This window comes from Mirounga leonina, unplaced genomic scaffold (assembly GCF_011800145.1).
Source record: "Mirounga leonina isolate KUSES-001 unplaced genomic scaffold, KU_Mleo_1.0 Mir_98, whole genome shotgun sequence".
NCBI classification, from domain to species: Eukaryota; Metazoa; Chordata; class Mammalia; order Carnivora; family Phocidae; genus Mirounga; species Mirounga leonina.
The window spans coordinates 80608-103811 of record NW_023270921.1 but is presented as its reverse complement, the minus strand read 5'-3'; positions in this window follow the sequence as shown (position 1 = coordinate 103811).

Genomic DNA, 23204 nt, shown 5'->3' with positions numbered 1-23204 from the left:
TCAGCTCTTCATAGATGCTCATTCCTATTGCTCTTTCCTTTCTGCTGGCACAATGGTAGAACAGATACTCAAAGCTCCTTACCATGACCATTACAATAGCATCCTGAATCCTCTTGATTTTAATCTTGTCCTTCCCAAACATTCCATGTGTGATTTACCTCCTATAACTGTTTCCTGACACTCCTCCATTCAAAAACCTTTCAAATCCCTCTGACTTCCATGTAGTAAAGTTCAAAACTGTCATTCAAGCCACTTCATCCTGAACATTCAGTTATGCTGTAATATTCTCTTTGCCTGAAATACCATTGTTTGCAATCTCTACTTGACAAAATCCTACTCGATCCTCCGATTTCTAGTTCAAATATCTATCTTCTTCATGCAGCCCTTTCCAATCCTTTTAAGCATAAATAACTTCCACAGCATTTTATGCACATATCTATCATATACATAAGAGATGCTCAATAAACATTTAATAAATGAAAAAAATGATTACATGATCAGCTCCAGTTGCTATGACTCATTCTCTTCTTACATCCAATTAGTCATTCATCTTTTTTCATTTTTAAGTGTAATATTTATTGAGGAAAACACACATATAAATGTGCAACTAGATGAATTTTCACAAAGTAACCAGAAGCCAAATTGGGAGACGGCACATGACCAGTAGCCCAGAAGCAACCTTATTGTCCCTCCCCATTCCTATTCCCTGCGAAAGGCAACCATTATCCTGACTTCTGGCCATAGATTAAATTGTCTATTTACCTAACATGAATGAAATCATACAGTATGTACTGTTTTGTGTCTGGCTTCTGTTTTTGAATATTGTGTTGGTGAAGTTTACCTATATTTTTGCATGTTAGCAATTGTCTCTTTATTCTAATTTTTACATAGTAATCCATTGTATAAAAATACCATGAGTTATCTGCTCTATTTGTATGGGTATTTGAATTGTTTCCAGTTTTTTACTCTTGCTGATAATGTTATTATAAATATTTTATACATGTCTGTTGATGATTTTTTGCAAACATTTCTGTTGAGCACATACCTAGGAGTGTAATTTCTGGGTCAGATATTGTTGATTTTTTTCTAAATATTTCACCAATACATAGTATTTAACCTTATTTCCAGTGAACTCATTATTTCAAGCTTAGGTAATTTCTAATTGGGATTAGTACAGTGACCTCAGAACTGGTCTTCCTGCCTTTATCCATCATTACCACCCATTTTTCCCAATTTTGGCAGAGCAATCTGTATAAAACACAATTTCCATCATGACCTCAACTGCCTGAAAATTTTTTACAGATACCCTGTAATTTACAGAAAAAAGTAGAAGTTTTATATCTGACATATGATTTACTTTATGATCATGCCAGTGTTAATTTTTTAGCCCCATAACCTCCAATTCTTTTTTTTTAAATTTTTTTCTTTTTTTTTTATTCTTATGTTAATCCCCATACATTACATCATTAGTTTTAGATGAAGTGTTCCATGATTGATTGTTTGTGCATAACACCCAGTGCTCCATGCAGAATGTGCCCTCCTCAATACCCACCACCAGGCTAACCCATCCTCCCACCCCCCTCCCCTCTAGAACCCTGTTTGTTTTTCAGAGTCCATCGTCTCTCATGGTTCGTCTACCCCTCCGATTTCCCCCGCTTCATTCTTCCCCTCCCGCTACCTTCTTCTTCTTCTTTTTTTTTCTTAACATATATTGCATTATTTGTTTCAGAGGTACAGGTCTGAGATTCAACAGTCTTGCACAATTCACAGTGCTTACCAGAGCACATACTCTCCCCAGTGTCTATCACCCAGTCACCCCATCCCTCCCACCCCACCCCCCACTCCAACAACACTCAGTTTGTTTCCTGCGATTAAGAATTCCTCATATCAGTGAGATCATATGATACATGTCTTTCTCTGTTTGACTTATTTCACTCAACATAATACCCTCCAGTTCCATCCACATCGTTGCAAATGGCAAGATCTCATTCCTTTTGATGGCTGCATAATATTCCATTGTATATATATATACCACATCTTCTTTATCCATTCATCTGTCGATGGACATCTTGGCTCTTTCCACAGTTTGGCTATTGTGGACATTGCTGCTATAAACATCGGGGTGCACATACCCCTTCGGATCCCTACTTTTGTATCTTTGGGGTAAATATGCAGTAGTGCAATTGCTGGGTCATATGGTAGCTCTATTTTCAACTTTTTGAGGAACCTCCATACAGTTTTCCAGAGTGGCTGCACCAGCTTGCATTCCCACCAACAGTGTTGGAGGGTTCCCCTTTCTCCGCATCCCCGCCAACATCTGTCGTTTCCTGACTTGTTAATTTTAGCCATTCTGACTGGTGTGAGGTGGTATCTCATTGAGGTTTTGATTTGGATTTCCGTGATGCTGAGCGATATTGAGCACTTTTTCATGTGTCTGTTGGCCATTTGGATGTCTTCTTTCGAAAAATGTCTGTTCATGTCTTCTGCCCATTTCTTGATTGGATTCTTTGTTCTTTGGGTGTTGAGTTTGATGAGTTCTTTATAGATTTTGGATACTAGCCCTTTATCTGCTATGTCATTTGCAAATATCTTCTCCCATTCTGTCGGTTGTCTTTTGATAACCTCCAATTCTAACAGCATTTCATTTTAGTCTAAAATTTTATTACTCTTCTATACTTCTTTACATTAGCCACTCTTCTATAATGTAATTAGTCAACAAGGACTTAACTTGAGTATAGAGGTGTTTTCTTTTTGATGGTTTTAGGGAAATTCTTCTTGGCCTTGAGGTTACTCCTATTGAGTTCTGGCCTCATGTAGGCATTGGCTGACCCTTAGCTCATAAAATATTTTTAGTATTCTTTAAATTATTTAACAAATACTGTTGGAGACCCTAGGCCTCCAGTTTGAATCGCAGAGGGTTCTGAATGCTGTGTTTACCCTTTACAGGTGGAACAATATTTATTGATCAAGGGGTCCTGGTGCACTGAGTCTCCAGGTGGGATTAAGTAGAACTACGTTAAGATTCCATGAAAGAAGCCTACCAAATACTTACTGGAAATTTTATTTAAGAGGGCAGTGATTGGGGTTGAGTGATATAGGAGGCAACCAAAGATCTCTTGATTTCCAGAACTTTTTCTCCATCTAAGGGCATTTTTTTGGAACGCTTGGGTGGCTCAGTTGGTTAAGCAGCTGCCTTCGGCTCAGGTCATGATCCCAGGGTCTTGGGATCGAGTCTCGCGTTGGGCTCCCTGCTCATCAGGGAACCTGCTTCTCCCTCTGCCTGCCACTCCTCCTGCTTGTGCTCTCTCTCTCTGAAAATAAATAAATAAAATCTTTTAAAAAAATTAAAATAAAAAACGGGCATTTTTCTCAGGAAGCAGGGGCTAGAAAACAAAGTCCAGATTATTCATTATAGAAAGATTGCTTGATGGTAAACTACAGTTTTGGCAGCAACTGAATTGGGAAATTTGATATGAGCCAAAACTTGGAATTTATCTATGCAGTGGAGAAATAGCAATTATTTATTTTTAATAGCAATTATTATTATTTTAAGTAGACCATTCCAGTGAGGGCAATGAAGCCAGAGAGCAATAAGATAGCATAAATCCTGGCTAGCAATTGGTCAAATTTAGGGTGTTAGAAAGAATTTAAAAAGGGACTAAATTTTTAAAGATAATAAACAAAGAGGCATGGACCCAGTCTAAAAATGGCTGGATGATAGGAATTCAGACTGTAATCAATTTGAGTAAGTAAATAGAATTTTGTATGGAGCTCATGGCTCTTTGAACAAGAGTGTTTTCAACAAATTCTCCTGCCAGGGAACTCATCTAATCTTTAAAAAAAATAGGAGGTTCTGAATTTGTAGATTAGGCAAACATAAAGAGCTGATTAGGTTATATGGTTGACCTCAGAAACACTGAGACACATCTATAGCATAACTCCTGGTGGTCAAAGATATTCTTATGTTATAGTATTGAATGCAAATTTTGACCTCTATGGTATTAGTCTCAGTTTTTTGCTTATTTTGTTTGTGTGTGGTATTGGAGAATAAGCTTAATATTATATTACTGTAGGAACTGTTATTGGATTATTAGCTTGCTAGAATATGGTAGAATCTGTAGGTTATTGAAGGGTAAATATCCAACTCTGATACAAGGACCATATTGAACACTTATTAAAAGTCCAAAATTCTGGGCCCCTCTCAGGTCTAATTGGCTTGAGAACCTCTAGAGGGTAGAGGGGAAATAGCAGTCAGGAAACTTCATTATAAAATAAGTAGTCCAGGTGATCCTTTTGTATAAGAAAATTCAGGAAGCTCCATTTAGACAGAGGTCAAAATGTTATAGAAATATGTCAGAACAAGCAAGTACTTTAAGAGTTAGTAGAGGGCAGACTTGAATGAATTAAAGTAAACTCTTAGAGGAGGGATTGAGAAATTGTGATCCTATGGGTCAGGAGAGATGACTGGTATACATATAGCTTAAATCAGAAGAGTAAATTAAAAGGCAAACAAAAATAGGATTGCATGAAGAGATCTGGTCCAATGTAATGGAAAGGATGTCAGGCAGAAGTAGAATCATTTTCTGAAAGTGTTATGCAACATGGGAATTTGGCTTGTAGGCTTCTCTTAATCGTCTTGAACATATTTTCAAGTTGGAACTCAGTTTAACGAAGTACTCTCATTCTTTTGTAATGTTTGTTCTTTTGGGGCTAAAGAACCCTCCTAATTCCCTTAAGAGCTTAGGTAGTCTCTTCATAGGGAGGACTGTGTCTACACTGTGGGTTGGTACTTGAGAATATCTGTATTCCCAGAATGATTATTTTGTTGTGGACTTAGTCTTCTGCTTCATAGTTTGGTAAAGTGTGTGTGTGTGTGTGTGTGTGTGTGTGATGTGTATCTAGTCACCCCCTTCTTTGTCCATAGTTATGAAACTTGTCTGGGTTATAGACCCTGACAATAATATGTATTAATGTTTATTCATAGCAGTTGATATTTTTATAATGTTAAAAAGAAGCACTTTTCCTAAGGATTTATTGTATAATATATAAAGAACAGATAAAAATCTTAAAGAAGAGAGAATGTACTTTTTTTTTCCCAATAAAACATTAGGGGAATTTTTCCAGTATCTTTCCATTTACACTATTCCCTATAAATCTCTCAGCTTCTTCCAGGGTCCCTTTCTTTTCCATCTTCTCTTTCCTGCTTATAATCTACTTTATAGTATTTTATGTTATAAAAAATACGTGTGTATTTGCGTATTGAAAACAAAGATTTAATCAGTTAATGATTCATAAACCCTTAATACTATTTTTAACAATAAAAGCATTCATTATAATGCATTTAAAAATTAGTTATCAGGGGTTATACGTGTCAGTTTACTTCCGTCATTATTTCCTGTCCCGTTATCTCAACCCCTCTCAAAGTTTACTGTATCAACTGCAGTTCATCATAGGGGTTTTTTAAATGTTCACTTTGGAATGTTTTCAAGAATACAGAACAAAACTGGCTTCAGCCTCTGTTTTGCAATTAAAAGAGTAGTTCCAATGAGTAGCCACTGGGAGGTAGCATGTGTATTGTGTTTTCCTTACATTTTTGTGTAAAGTTGTGAACTAAGAGCTCATAGTACCTAAAATTAATGGTAATATTTTTATGATTTGCATTAAATTTGTGTTAAAATATATAATTAATAACCGTGGTCAAATTGGTGAACAGCAGAAGCTAAACAATATAAACAACCAAATGTCATCCATGCTGTGTTAAGAGGTCAGTGTTTTTCCTTGAGGAAAAATATATAATGCTATTTGAATATTTTACCACCTCTGTCACTTTATGAAAAGCTAAGTAACAGAAAGTCTTATGTTCAATTTGAGAATAGTTTAGAAACAAAAATAGTTATGGTTACATGCCTGAGTTAGAAAACAGCATCCAAAGTAGGAAGCTCATTTGCAGGCCTGCACATAATTTGGTGGAAACATATCTCTGCTCTGCATAGATTTTTTTAAAATATCCATTAAATTGTTACTGTTACTAAGATGTATTACTGGAAATTTGGACTTTACCACAGTAAGTAAATTTCCTGTTCATAACATGCTATTTTGAGCTTTATTAATGTGAAAGTTAACCTCAAAGCATTAGAGGCTAATGCCTTTAAAAGTGTCAAATATTTTTAATGTTTGCAAATTTTAAATATGTCAAATAGAAAACTTTTGCTCAAAGAATTTAGGCTTAAGTTTTGACTAATGTTGAATTCTGATTCACTTCTTTCTTAGTACTTAGCTATAATTCAGGAATAGTGTGTATAATGGAGAACATTTTTTTGTAAAATCATAATCATAAACTATATCAGAAAATCAGAAAATTCATCAAGCACCAGTAATTTACTGTTTGCCACATCCAGTCTTTAATTGAAATAGTCTTTTTTAAAATTTTTTATTTTATTATATGTTAGTCACCATATGAAACATCATTAGTTTTTGATGTAGTGATCCACGATTCATTGTTTTCGTATAACACCCAGTGCTCCATGCAGTACGTGCCCTCCTTAATACGCATCACCGGGCTAATGCATTCCCCCCCTAAACCCTCAGTTTGTTTCTCAGAGTCCATAATCTCTCATGGTTCATCTCTCCCTCCAATTCCCCCCCCATTTTTCCCTTCCTTCTCCTAATGTCCTCCATGCTATTCCTTATGTTCCACAAATAAGTGAAACCATATAATTGACTTTCTCTGCTTGACTTATTTCATTTAGCATAATCTCCCCCAGTCCCATCTTAAAATAGATACTAATTAATTTAATTATTGGGAATATTTGTATTTTTACCAAGACAAACTACCTTCCAAGGGGGAAAAAAGGAAATAAATGAGAAAAAAACTTCATGTTGTTTGCATGATTAGCAGAGGAAATATCTTACACCAGCCACGATTAGGAAGTATTAGAATGCCTAAAATGACATTTAAAGATTCCTTCCTTGATATTGACTTGGCCTTTTAGAAAATCTAAAGAGTAATATTTATTAATTATAAGTTTACAACTTTAAATGCAATAGCTACTACATTTCTATTGTGAATATTTATCTCACACTTGTTATTATCCAAATATGTAAAGTCTATGGCTATTATAATGAATCTATCTTTTAGAAAAGAACTCTGGGATGCTGGTTTTTTACTATATAATTTATAGTTATTTTAGAGCTTGCTAGACAGAACAACAAAGAGTATTATCATTTTGTATTTTAATCTGATGATTTCTCCTCTCATTACACAAATCTGCCTACAAAATTACCAGAGCATGTCCTCTTAGCTTTCTAGGTCGTCCTGGGACATGAATTCAAATAATTAAAGCCCAAAACATATGATGACCAGAAATAGAGTAGAAGCTCTCTTAACCAGCTGTCATAGTACTTACTCACTAGTTCATTTAGTCTCTCCCTCCCCCTTGGAAACAAAGTGGACTGATGTTTCGGACACAGTGAACTCTTTCATAGCAGAGTTTGCCCACCAGCAAACTTGCAGACTTTTACTCTAATTCATATGCATATTTAGTCGTCAGAGTTTCGTTTACTATAATAGAGCATCCTTCAGATAGGTTAAGCAGAAAAGTTACTTATCTAAAACATGAGATAGCCCAGGAAATCTAGAATCACAGCATTCCCCCAACATGTGAGGAGCTGGAACAACGGAATAGGAGTGGAATTCTGGGCATGACCCCTATTCTCTTCTCACACCTGACTCCATCTCACCCAAGAAGGGCTTCATGAACATTTGTGTGGATACCCCAGTCCACACTTTAAGCATCTTGTGGCCTAGAGATATATCACTATGGTACAGTTAGCCTTCAACAGGACTGACCCAGCAAGAAACTTGAAAAGGACCAACAAAAAGCCCCTTTGGCCAGGAAATATTGAGGTTTTGAGTTGCCAAGATATATTCTAGAAGCAGATACTTTAGGTAGGTGCTTCCTTTTCAGTGTAGGGACTCCTTGTTTCATACTGAAGGACAAGGCCAAAACAGTATAGCATTTACTAGGGCCTAAAAGTGGCATTGCTTGGAGGCAATGTAGTCAGGCATGCTGGGGCTATTGATGGTCAACGTTAATAACAGGCACCCTTATATCAGAACCTTCTGTCACTGACAGAACCTCTGTCACCACTATTGCCATTAGAAAATCAATCCTTGTAGCTATAGTTTCTCCATTGAAAGAGAATCTAAGTAACTGACCTCCTTCCTGATGTGTCCACATCTGAACTGCAAGGGAGCTTCATCAAGAAAATTTCTAGCTTCTGCTTCAGGGAAACCTAACTCAGAATATAGGAAGTTCTCCAAATCCAGGAAGAATGTTCAATATTTCTGCATGGCCCCAAAGACATATTCAGCGTTCACTAGCCTTAGGGTTTGAGTTTTTTCCAAAGCAATTTATGCTGATTGCATTTATACAATTATATAATTTAAAGAGATATTATGTAAACCCACAAAAAGTAAATAAAAAAGAAAATTATTTCTTTGAAAACTTTGTTGAATAGTTTGGGAAAACTTGATGAAGGTGAATTGCTTTTAAAATACTATTAAATTAGGTGTGGGTGGAAAAATCATTAAGCTCTAAAAAAGACTCTGCAGTTAGATTGCTTCTCAGTGATTTTAGGTTACACCTTCATTTCACTTTAAAGAAAGCAGAACTTGAAACCAACTGTAGATAACCCACTATGGGTGTGGATAATGAGGGAAAGACAATAGGTTACTTGAGTCAGCAGAGGGATTTTTAAAAGTAAAGATGTTGGCCCAACATCCAAAGGTTATTAGCACAGCATTTATTAGCTGGTTTGAAAATTGGAAGAAAAAAATAATAGTATTGAGTCCTAGAGGAGAAGTATCCATTTATCAACCTGACACTCAAAATCTTATAGATGCATTGAAATTGTTTATTGTATGAAAATAACTTCACAATATAGCTAACTTTATTTTATGATTCCTTACTTAAGTTGACTTTTTTTTAAATTAACCAACTGATTAATCTTGATCCCATTGGTTAAGATGGCTTCTCCAGTATATCTAGATAATTAAAATTATGGTTGTAACTTGAATACTTGTGCTGATTACTTTGTCTTGGATCTAAATTAATTTCCTATGGATTCAGTTATACCATAATTAAGAAAGGTGAAACAACAGTCTCAAATTATTTTTGCCAAATGTGCACAGATAAAGTCAAATGAAGATTAGGAATTATGACATATAATTGATTAATTAAATTCTACTCTAAGAGGAGGGATTGGCAATTTTTATATGTCTGCATTCGTTTAAGCTACTATTCCTATATAAAAGGCAACTGAAACAATTATGTTGCTAACTATGTTTTTTTATCATATTCTACACTATCAGGATCTGTTAGGCACTTTGTTTGCCTTTATATGTGCATATACCATCTCAATTAGCTGTTATTGAAAATTAATAAACATTTTGGTTGTATTCTGCTTTAAAAATGAAACTTTTCTGGCATAATTTCTTACACTGTTTCCCTTGATACAGTTAGTTCTGGTCTTAAATTGCCAGTTCCAGTTCCTAATATTTACCTGGACTCAGGTTTCTGACATTTGTTTCTTCCTAGGTCATTTCCAATTCTTGCACTCTGTTGACATCCATAACTTGACTTAACCATCTTTGCTAAGAATTGGTGATGCTCTTGAGGTCTGCTATTATATAGAACCCTCACTTTGTCTTGATGACCAGATTCTGGGTTCCACCTGAGTGCAATTTACATTCATAGCCATCCCCTACTTTTCTAGATTCTGCCTGGTTACAGCTCTTCCAATTCTAGCTCCTTGTCTCCCCTTCATCACTTGCTAACCCCAAATACCTCAAATATCCAGGGAACTGAACTATGTCAAAATATAACTATTAATCCTCTTTGGTTCTTGGTATCATTTATCTTTCTTTGTGCTGCTCTGCTCTATTTATTTTTCCAATTTGTTTTTGGTTATCAGCTCATATTTCTGAAACAAATTGATTTTATCTTGTCATTTTTAAGCAGAGCTCCATCCATTATACCTTAACATTTTTATCAGTCAGGATTGCATTCAGCTGCATATAACAGCAACAACAACAAACCTAACAGTTGCTTAAATAATTAGTCATTTGTCATTTCTTTTTCCTCCACTACAACAAATCTGGTGTTAAGAGGGCCAGAGTAGGTGTATCAGCTGATACAGCTAATCCCAACAGGGATCAAGCATCCTGTCTTTTTGACTTCCTAAACAACTTAGCCTATTACTTTTGTCCATTCGGTGATATGATGGCCTCTTTTGTTTTTGCCAATTGCCAGCATCTTCTTCCTTTCATGAAACATACCCTTCCTGCCTTTGAACATTATAAAAGAAAACTTTATTGGGGTATAATTGACATGCAATTAACTGCACATATTTAAAGTAAACAATTTGATAAGTTTAGGCCTATGTATACACACATAGAATCTCCACCACAATCAAAATAATTCATGTACTTATTACCCCTCAAAGTTCCCTTACTTATGTCCATTTGTGTTCCTTTTTTTCCTCATCTCCTCCATCCCAAGGGAACTACTGATGTGCTTTCTGATGCTGAAAATGTGTTTCGATTTTCAAGAACTTTGTAAAAATGAAATTATACAACATATACTTCTTTTTTGTATGGCTTCCTTCACTCAGCATTATTATTTTGAGATTAATTCATGAGGTCATGCATATAAATAGTAAATTCCCTTTTATAACTGAATAATAGTCCATTTTATGGATCTTTCAACATTTGTTTATTGAGTCACCTGTTGATAGACATTTGGGTTGCTTTCAGTTTTGGATTGTTAGAAATAAGGCTCCTATGAACATTTGTAGGAAAGGCTTTGTATGGACATATACTTTCTTTCCTCTTTAGATGGCTGGGCAATATGGCACATATATGTTTTATTAAATTATTATTGTGATTTATTTAATATGTTTTATTATATAGTTTATATTGTATTATGTATTATACAGTAAAATATATTGTAATAAATTTATTGTAAATATTAATGTTTTATGAAACTTCTGATCTGTTTTCCAAGGTGATTGTACCATATTACCTTTCCACAAGCAATGTATGAAGACTTTCAGTTGCTCCATATACTCATTAACACAGTGGCATGGTCAATCTTTTTAATTTAAATCTAGTGGTATAGCATTATGATTTCAATTTGCTTTTACCAAATGACTAGTGATATTGAATATATTCCATGTACGCATATGCCATCTTTATATCTTCTTTGGCGAAGTGACTGTTGAGATATTTTGCCCATTTTTTTGGTTTGTTTGTTTTCTTAATATTGAGCTTTATATTCTGAATACAAGCCCTTAGTCAGATATGTGACTTACAAATATTTTTTCTCAGCTTCTGGTTTGTCTTCTCTTTCTCTTAAAAGTGTGGTTTGCACATTAGAAATTTTAAATGTGAATGAAGTTGACTTTGTCAATTTATCTTTTATATATTTTGCCTTTGGTCTCATATCAAAAACAATCTTATCCTAACCCAAGGTCACACAAATTTTGTCCTGTATTTTCTTTTAGAAAGTTTTAGTTTTAGGTTTCACATTTATTTATAATCTATGTTAATTTTAAAAATGTAACAGCAGGGATGGGTTGATGTTCATTTTTTATGTGCATATCCAAATTTCGGGGGGTTTTAAATTACGTTTTTTTCCGTTTGGTGAAAAGACTATCCTTTCTCCATTGAATTACCTTTATACCTTTGTTGAAATCAATTGATCATGTACCTGTGAGTCTATGTGTAGAATTGATTCTTTTCCATTGATGTGTTAGTTTATCTTTATATCAATGCCTTACTATATTAGATTGCTATCACTTGAAATCAAGTAGTGCTAATTCTTTTTATTTTTCAAAGTTGCTTTGACATTCTAGACTTTGCATTTCCATGTGAATTCTAGAATCAATTTATCTACTTTAAAAAAAAATAAAACTTCTGAGATTTTGATTGGAATTTTTCATTAGGATTGCATCTATAGACCAGTTTGGAGAGAATAGGCATCTTAAAAACTATAGTATTTTGATCCATAAATATGACATATCATTCCATTTATTTAGATCCCCTAAAATTTATCTGCTCAATATTACGTACTGTACAGGTTTTATACAAGATGGTCACTTTTCTTTTAAGCAATGCATCTTTATTCTTGGCTAGAAGAATAGAGGAAACACTAAAAATCTCTTTAACGCATTAGGCTTTATTTATTTTTTTGTAAGCTTTATCGAAGAACTTGAAACTTCATCTTACTGGCTGAAATTATTCATATAGTAGAATGTATTTGCAAGGCGGTCTGAAAGGATATCCCTATAATGGAAGATGTCAAGAGAAAATGGGTATGGGAATGATGTTCAAGTAGCTGATCCACAAAGACTGAAAATTAACTTCTCTGTCATAAGATTTTTCAAAACTTCCTATATTTTTTACTGTATTTATTTTACTGTATTTTTTTACTTCATGTATTTTCACTGTATTTATTATGTTTAGAATGGCAAGAATATTTTCATCTTCTATCTAGTAGAAGAACTTCCCTTTCACATTCGGTATTTCAGGTGTCTAACTTTAAAATATTAGGTCTGAAGGCATAGCTTCTCCAGGACTAAGTGATATTATTGATATTTAGCCGAATTTCTTTATTCATTATATGTCATTATCTAATTATAATTTTATTTTATTTTTTGTAGAAAATTCCAGTCTGTCTTAATATAGGAAGGATCCAAGGTATTTATGTGACCGATTTGTGTTAGTTTTGATAATGGGATCTGATTGTCAAGATCTCTAATAATACCAGAGTTTTGGACTAGATACCCCCGAATACAAATGACCCATAGATCAAAGATGAGAAGAAATACTCCCTAACAAAGGGTAGTGTGTTTCCTCAAGCAACCAGCATGTACCTCACCTGATATTCCCTCAGCTTTTTGTCACACAGTGAGGGTGATGTTGGTGATTGAAACTGGGAAAAATGTTAAATTTTGTGTTGAGGGTTGCCTGTTACCATCTAAGTATTAGTCAAAAATGGATATTTTGGAGGCTGCCTTGATGATCATTTTGGTCATCTTTCTTGTTAACTCTTTAGTTTTATAAAGAAATAAAATCTTCCAAGTGACTGCAAATCAGGTTGGTCTTTGTCTTCTTTAAATTACCCTACAATCGCAATAACCACAAATAAATGCCATAAAACTACCACTAAATGTCATAAGTAATATAATATATGATAAAATGCTATTTTTGATTTCATCTTTTCCATGATGTACTCTAATATAATAGTGGCAAATTTATCTCAAAATGTAAATCTAGCATATTAAATGTCATTGGTGATTTTTCTTGTAATAAAAACATTTGCGAGGAAAAACAAAGAAAACTCTGGTGACCTATAATATAAATAAAATAAGTAGACATCAAGTAAAATGGCATTTTATGATTCCTGATACATTATGGGACTCAGGCATCAAATAGATCTCATAGCATTTACTGTCAGTCCCCAGTACATGGACAATTAATTAAAATCTCTTATTCCTTGATTGTTGGAAGAGGTTATTTTGTTAAAACTCAACCACAGCAAGTCTGTGTAGCCTGGAATCCATTTTTTTGTACCACATGTTTCTTATATTCCCATTATTAAAAAAATTTTATCTGAGGCACAAACGCTTGGGGGAAAGGGTGGGCTAAGGAGATAGAAAAGCAAGTGATGTAAATATTTATCTTCTCTGAAATAGAAGGAAACAGACTGTCCCTTGTTTATTTTTTTTATTTTTTATTTTTTAAAGATTTTATTTATTTATTTGAGACAGAGAGAATGAGATACAGAGAGCATGAGAGGGAGGAGGGTCAGAGGGAGAAGCAGACTCCCTGCCGAGTAGGGAGCCTGATGCGGGACTCGATCCTGGGACTCCAGGATCATGACCTGAGCCGAAGGCAGTTGCTTAACCAACTGAGCCACCCAGGCGCCCCTATTTTGTTTTTTTAAAGAAATAACTAAGTAAGCAATTTGGGTTTTCCCCATACAGTTTATATTATTATATGTTCCTACATTTAGCCCTATTTAATAGCGCTTACTATAAATAAGATATCCCACATACATTATCAAAAACTTCTAAGAACCCTATTAAGTAGACTTTATGATCTCTATTTTACAGGTTAGGAAATCAAGAGTGAATATCAATGATCAGGCAACTGGGAAATAGAAAAAGTGGACAGTTCCTTGAAATACTTGAGTTATTGTTACAGTTCATCTCAGTGGGACCGAACAGTTTAAGCATACATGTTTCTATTTTACATGCAGTCAAGATGTTCCTTATCAGGATTTCTACATCTCATTCTCTAAATGTTGTTATTCCTCTCATAAACATACCTGATAATTAAAAGCCAGCAGCTGCTCCATCAAAAATGTAGGACATGTGATAGTGCGAAAGGGAACTGTTGTGGAGTAAGACTCAACTAAATTCAAATCTCAGCTTCCCAGTGTATTTCCTTACCCAGATATCAGGGTTAGAGTTTGGGTCAGGGTCAGGATCAAGTAATTAACCTTCTATGTTTCATTTTCCTTGTCTGTAAAATGTGAATAATACCATTTTTCCAACAGAGCAGTGGTGGGTAATAATGAAGTCCCTGACAAAGGTCATCCTCAAACATTGATGCTATTATATGTGGTATTACTCTCTACCAAAGTGTGGTATCACTTAACAGGGGTGGGTTTGGATAATGTAAAATAACTGATATTTTCTCTTCCAATTTGCATATTCAGCTGACATGAAACTATGCTTGATATGATGATCACACTTTAAGAAGTTTCTGTTATGGTAATGAAACTGTGAGGTGGGCAGAGAGCATTCAGCAAATTCAGGATTGTAAAGGAATTTCTTCACAATGAATTGAGGGGTTTACATGGTGGAGTGGAAAACATGAGTTGGGTAAGGAAGCACAGAGCACTGAGAAGATGAGTTCAAAAGAGAAAATAGGAGTATGTGCTGTAAGTTCCTTATGTATTGATTTATTTATGTTGCTGTCCCACCCCCTGTATGACTGTAAATTCCTATCATTAGAAGGATATAGAATAAATCAAGGTGTGTGTGATATGCATGTGTGTGTGTGTGTGTATGTTCACACATTTTTTAAAAAGGAAAAAGAGATACTCATTTTTTTTACTCCATAATAATTTTTGATTTTCTCTCTCCTTTCTTTTTATCTCTCCAAGAACCTGGTGCATAAGAAATATGCCCATTTATGTAGCTATGGACATAAAAATTCAGCCCCAGTTTAAAATAACAACCACCACCACAACATCTTGGGGACATTTTAAACTCAAGAGGGTTGTTAGCTCTGATTGGAACTACTCTGACCATTTGCTGCCTAGATGAAGCTCTGTGGTGCTATCTTTGACTTAAACTCCCAGGGAATCACACAAAACACTGCTTTGGACAGTGTTTCCAGGAAGAAAACAGCTTAGATCTAATAACAATATGCATTTAGAGGTGGGAAATTGCTAACTCAGCTATAAAATTATTTATGTAAGATGCAATTTTTAAGTCTCCTCTTTGTTTCTAAAGTAGAGTGCATAGATATATACATTACAAAGCTATAAATCACTTTTAATTTAAACATAACTCACTTTATTAATCCCTTCCATTTCTCAAAGCCTTCTTGTACTGTAAAGAAATGCAAGCATCCGTGCATGAAACTCGGATACACTTCAATGATTTCACACATTTAGCCAAGATTCTAGCTTAGAAATTGCACAAAATAGATGAGCTTGAGGCCATAACACTCATAAGCATTCTACGAATATTTTTATCGTGAACAAATTTGAGAACTCTCTTCTCCCTTTGAATCCAGGCAATCCAAATGCTATATTTGCCAGTGAATATAATTTTAGAAATCATTAGAATTAATGAAGGCATATTTTCAAACAATAGAAATATTCACTGCACTGAAACTTTTTGAATATATTGAAATATATTTTAATATAATATGTTCCAAAATTCTCATCTTTTTAATTCTGGGGTCAATTCTGACATCCAGGGTTCATGGTTTCCCCATCTGAAAGCCAAGTCCCTCCTCTTTTTCTGAATTAATTTGAAATGCTGTGTATGTATTTGCCAAGCTCATGTAATAGTCTTAAGGGCTTTGAGGTTGACACCTTCAGTAAAACCTTAGAAAACTGAATTGCATATGAGATATGGTGCTACCTTTATATGGGATGAACTGATACCTACTTTTGCATTTCTGATTTTTAATAGTAAAAGTAGAGTGGACTATCAATAAAAGGAAAAAAACCCCAAGTGTTGCCTTTTTTAATATTTTTCCCCACTTCTGTGATTAATTTATATTTCTAACACTAAACTTGATGTCAGTAGTTTGAGTTACTAATGATTAAGGATTCAGAATGTTCAGTGGCCAATTTGGCCTCATCTTTAGAGCCAGACCTCCAGGGACACCTGGGTGGCTCAGTTAGTTAAGTGTCTACCTTCTAGCTCAGGTCGTGATCCCAGGGTCCTGGGATTGAGTCCCACATCAGGCTCCTTGCTCAGTGGAGAGTCTGCTTCTCCCTCTGCCTGCCGCTCCCCCTGTTTGTGCTTTCTCTCTCTCTGACAAATAAATAAATAAAAAATCTTAAAAAAACAAAGCCAGACCTCCCTTAGTGTTGGAGAACAGCAGAAAGTTTAAAAGAATTTATATTAGGCCTAACTGGTTTTATTCTTTTCACCTCTCTCTTGAGGACTCATTAGAGATGAAAAGTGAAGACAACCACCTTCTTCTTTGGCTACAAAACTACAAAATATATCACTAATATTTTTATATTAAAGGGAGGAGACACAGACAACCAACTAACCCACTTCACTCCTATGAACAGAAGGAATTAGCTTAGACAGTAGAGGCCAAGGGGTGCTGTGATCCCTTTCCTTTCTTAGGGTTACTTCAATGTTTTAGGCAGGCTATCTGATAGAAAAACATTCATTTGTTGCTTCTGTACTGGTTATCCCATGAAACCCATTTAAAATCATGACTGATGCCATTATACAGTATACAGACCACTGTGGCTGGGGGAAGCTTAATGGTGTTGCCTGGGAAGAATCATGGTTTAATGCAATTAAAGATCTCTTTTGTGTTTAATCTTTAAACAGAATGAGATTTTTTCCACCATCATCATCACAGTATCCAGAGAACACAAAAGTCTCAGATTTAAAATTTAGAGCTACAGTACTATGCAAACATTTTATGGTTAATAAGGGAAAAAAAACACTACAAGCTGCATTAAGTGATGTTATATAATTATTTTCTTGTTAGCAGCCTTCTTCATGAGACCATAGCCCTTTGAAGTTCTTCGGTTCATGACTGTAACTGCTGTGCTTAGAATAAGGCCTGGCATTGTACAGAGGTTCAATAAATGTTGGATGAATGAATCAATAGTAAGTGTCTTGAAGCAGGAAGTGTATATTATGGCAAGATAACTCTGATGGGAGGAGAAAGATATAGGGTACTTAAAGAGACAAGAAGTTCAAGCTCAGGACCACGGCAGTTCTCTAAGCCACAGATACATAGGAAGGATTGAGATATGATATCAGAACTTATGCCATATACTTTATATACTTTATAGTTTATTGCATATAAATAAGTATAGTAAATTATATATATGTATATATATGCATATATATATGTATATGTATGAGAGAGAGAAAAATTGAGAGAGAAAATATGAGAAGAGAAAAGGGAAGGGAAGGGAGAGAATTTGACCTGGGATTTAAAAGCAGGAGAGAATGGATTCATAATTCCCCTACACATATACACACACACCTCACACATACCACATATATATTTGGGGTGAGATATCCCACTCCAAGAATATTCTTCCATAAGAAAATCCATGGAAACATAGGTATATTATTGAGTCAAAGAAAGGTAAGATATTAATTAGAGGAGGGTTTATTTTTTAATCTTTTCTAACTGGTATAATGGATCCCATTGAGAGGGAAATATTTTATACACAAGAGAGTAGGAATAATTGATAACATAGGGTTTTGGTTTTGTTTGTTTGTTTTTGTTTTGTTTTGTTTTGTTTTGTTTTTGTGAAAACTTCTGGAGACAAGAGGATCCCCAGCATGAGACTGACCTTAAATAAAAGTCTGGAGAACTTCCTTATTGGGAAAAGAGAGAAGAGGGTATAAAGGATGTAGATGTAAGTTTTTATGCCTGGAAGTGGAAAAAAATTAAACATTGGAAGAAAATTGAAAATTTTGCAAAAGTTGATAGAGGAAAATGAGGTACAGAGTTAATTGGAAAAATGAAGTGCATGAAGATAAACATTTGGTTGCTGTTCAATCTCAGATGTCCATTTAAACTTTTGAAATCATGATTCACTACTGGAAACAATACATCCCATTTTCTGCATTTTCCCAGCAGTTGCCTCGGTGGATCAGGCATGGAGAAATCAAACAAGGCCTGAATCAGGGCTTACCTTTGGAATGGTGTCTTACTCATAAAATCTTTCTCAAAGTAGCTTACTGTCAAGATATTTTAAATCTAATGGGTCCCAAAGTTTCCTAAGTCACATAGTATCTGTGTAAATTTCTTTGTAGAAAGCTGACACAGGACTGTTGAAAAGTAACTGGTATTTATCCCATTATAAGAAACCTATGATGATTTTGTATGTCATCAATTACTTTTAGACCGCAGTACAGTACTATTTGTCCATGTGGAAGTGTAGCTTTAAATGGAGAAATGGCTACTGTATAATAAGACACTGTAAGAATTCTTTCTTACTGCCAAGTATAGCAAAGCAAAATAAATTTTGCTTGATTACAAAGCTAAGGATTGCTATCTTAGGTAAACAATGACCGGTCTGATTTTGTTCTTTGAATTCAGGATGTTATCAACAGTATACCTTCGTAAGTGTGGAAAGGAGATAGCCTTTTAATCACTTCCACCTGGTTTCACTAAATTAATTCTATTGGTATCTTTTATATATATATGTATTTCCCATGCTAGAAACAGAGAATAAGAAAGACTAAATAATCTAAGTACAATACATACTGGATATTGAGGTGTTTTTTAATCATCCATCGGAGTATGGGTTTCTTTGCTCTTTTGATATTTCAGGAGAACAAATAATGAACAAATAATGATGCTGCCATACTTTGAAACTATGAAATTTAAGGGAGTAAGACCATTTAACTTCAACTGACACACCATTCATAATTCTCTCTTTACTGTCTGTTCATGCTGACTGCTGGCAGAGTATGGTATCTCCTTTCAGATAGAGTCTAAGCAACAGTCTATACCTAAGTGCTCTTTTTAGAATTATCGCAACTCTGGGTCATGTGACCTTAGGCTGATATAGTAATTAACTCTTTATGTCCAAATGACTGAACTGCATGCTCTAAGACTGAATGTAAACAAATATAAATGTCAACATAAAGATTTGCTATCTACTTTTGATAGTTAATGTACTACTGGAAAATAAGTCATCTTGTGCATAATTTTTAAAGAATATAAAATAAGCTATATCTTGTCATGAAGTGTTCAGATTTTTGTGGTTGAAAAGTTTGATTCTGCATAGTTTGTAGCTCTATATTCTTCCACATTTTAGACTCAATAAAAAAGCCAACATCTCAACTCAAGGAATGAATTGGTACATTAGCTTTGCCCTGAGACATCTGCTAAAGCCTAGAAGAGCTTTTGTCCCTTTCCATGCATAAAGCTGCACATGACACTGTGGATTTGTGCTAGTGTTCATTCAAAAAGCATCTATTGACTATCTGCCATGCATGGCATGATACCAGAATCAACTGTAATTTTTAATAATGTGTAGAGATGGAGTTCTTACAGTCAGTGTAAGGCAGCCTATGAAAGAATAGTAAAATTTTAGAGATAATAGGTCCTGGAGAATGGAGACAAACTTAAAGTGGACAGGACAGAGGAGACATCACTGAAGATAGATCTTTAGTACTTAATAGAAAAAAATTAATACACTGAATAAAATCTAGTAAAATCAAAATTCAAGTTTCTAGATTAAATAATATTTTCAAATATTTACAAATTTCCATTACTAAAAAGTTTTGAATAGAAGATAGGCCATTAGATTTCACATACTACCATATGAGTACAAAAGCCTAAGAATGAGTTCTTCATATTTATGTTGTATGTTTTTTTGTGATCTTTAGAATGACATATCTACATTTGGATCTTTAGTTTATTTCTGTTATTCTCTAATTCATTGTTTTTAAATATTGTATTTAGAATGCCAAAAGAAAAGAGTTTTGTATAAATGGGCCTATGAAACAGAGAAATTGTTGGCCTTGTCTTAATACAGAACCTTGTCTGAATTCAAGCTCTATTACAATTTTTGGGACCATGGGCAAGTCATTTAAAGTCTTTGGTTCCAGTTTTCTTTTTCTTTCTTTTTTTTTTTAAGATTTTATTTATTTATTTATTTATTTATTTATTTATTTATTTATGAGAGAGAGAGAGTACGTGAATGCGGGGGAGGAGCAGAGGTAGAGGGACAAGCAGATTCAGCACTGAGCGTGGAGCCCAGTGCAGGGCTCCATCTCAGAGACCTGAGATCATGACCTGAGCTGAAATCAAGAGTTCAGCACTCAACCGACTGAGCCACCCAGCCACCCCTGGTTCCAGTTTTCTTATCTATATGTGATGAATGGAATTAACATATTTGTGATTGAGAAAACTGGGAAAGCCTATAGTGAGTTTCAGAGTTGTCAAGATGGAAAAATAAGCAATGGAGATATTGAATATGAGGAAAGATCAAGTGAGTAGAGAAATTCTTGGCAGAAATGGGATTTCCTTTGGGGGATGAAGAAGAGTGAGAGCCTGCTTCCAGGTTGGAAAAGTAGTGTAAATGGACACTGCTTTTCATGGAGGAGTCGTATTTAAGATACATCTGTACTAGTGATAATAAAATTTACTTCCAGGATTGCTGTATGATGTTAATAGCATATTGAGCATGATACCTGGCATATAGTGGATGCTCAATGTAGGGTAGCTGTTTATCATTCCTAGAGATAGTAATATCAGCCATAGTAAGATGTAAGGAAATTCAAAGGTAAGCAAAAGTTGTATTCTAATGAAATTTTAGCAAAAAAAAAAGTTCAGATTTTTCCTTCTAATGTTTGCTTCTATAATGAATACATCCTTGAATCTTGTCATGATAAATAATTTATCACTTTTATCAAAATAGTTATTGTCTACTTTTGACTCCAGTTTAGGATATATTTCTTTCTTGTCTTCAAGACCTGGATAACTAGGATATAGCATTAACAGTTTTCAAGATTTAGGTTCTAGTAATTAAATAAGTGCTTTAAAGATGCCCTCTAACCCAAAGTCAGTTTGGTTTATAGGATTTTATCTATTATTCACTCAGAGTATGTAGAATACAATAAGTAGTCATGATCCAAATAGCACTGAATGGTTTATTTGGCTTTGAATGATGAAAAGAAGTGTTGGCTGAAGAGACCCTAGTTGGGTTGGTCTATGTGTATTGGGTATGGGAGATGGTCAATCATCCTTCCATGAACTATCAGAGTCATTATTTAGGAAAGAGTCTGTGTGAGGCCATAAACCTTGGCTCTTCATGCTTTATATCATCCAGGTTTGCTCAGACACTGAGAGGAACCTAGGAACATATCAGTTCTGGGAGAATTTACATTTCTTCACAGAGGCACCTGTATACTGGGGAGGCTAATCTCCGAGTTCTTTCTGGTACTCTGTGGATTAAATCAGGCAGACATTCTGTCACCACAGTCAGGTGTGACTCAAAAAAAGGTGAATAACACCTTGGGGGAAAAAATACCCTGAAGAGGTCAGTACTCAGAAGAAAAAGATGAATGAGGAGGAGGAGAAAAATTATATATTTATGATATAAAGCTAGGTATTATATATATACATATACATATATTTATTATAGATAGCTTTTGAAGATTTCTGAGTGTGTGAGAAAATCAGGCATCATTATTGTACTGAATACATCCCCTAACATCCATGAGTATACCTTGAATTGAATAAAAATCAATCTTTTTCTGGTTGTATTGACACTCAGAAGTTATAGAATGGGTGTCCATATTTAATCCTTTAATTAATTAGTCAAAACAAGCCCTTTTATACTTTAATTGTGTAGCAAATCCCTGGCAAGCAGAATAGAAGAGAGTGGAAGCAGATCCAATAGTTCAGTTTAAAAAAAAAAAAGCATTTCTGACACAACCTAGAATTCCTATTACATAAAATCAATGAAGAGATGTTTCCTGATTTCACTTGTTTTTAAACATCGTATGTAATAACATAATAATACTTAAATTCTTTTCTACCTAGAATTATGCTACAGATGAATAGTTTCTAGACATTTTACAAAACACTAGTTCAGGGTATGTGAATAGGGTATATAAAAGAGTTGTAATTTGTGGAGTAAGTTTATATCTCAATTTAGACACTTCTGTTCATAGCACCATATAAATGGTAGTGAAAATTCTGTAGTAAAAAAAAAATTGGGGTGCACGTACCCCTTCGGATCCCTACATCTTTGGGGTAAATACCCAGTAGTGCAATTGCTGGGTCATATGGTAGCTCTATTTACAACTTTCTGAGGAACCTCCATACTGTTTTCCAGAGTGGCTGCACCAGCCTGCATTCCCACCAACAGTGTAGGAGGGTTCCGAGCAAAATAAGTCAATCAGAGAAAGACATGTATCATATGACCTCACTGATATGAGGAATTCTTAATCTCAGGAAACAAACTGAAGGTTGCTGGAGTGTTGGGGGGTGGGAGGGATGGGGTGTCTGGGTAATAGACATTGGGGAGGGTATGTGCTATGGTGAGCGCTGTGAATTGTGTAAGACTGTTGAGTCACAGACCTGTACCTCTGAAACAAATAATACATTATATGTTAAAAAAAAAGAAGATAGCAGGAGGGGAAGAATGATGAAGGGGAGGGAAGTCGGAGCGGTGGATGAACCATGAGAGACTATGGACTCTGAGAAACAAACTGAGGGTTCTAGAGGGGAGAGGAGTGAGGGGATGGGTGAACCTGGTGATGGGTATTAAAGAGGGCACATATTGAATGAAGCACTGGGTGTTATATGCAAACAATGAATCATGGAACACTACATCAAAAACTAATGATGTAATGTATGGTGATTAACATAACCTAATCATAAT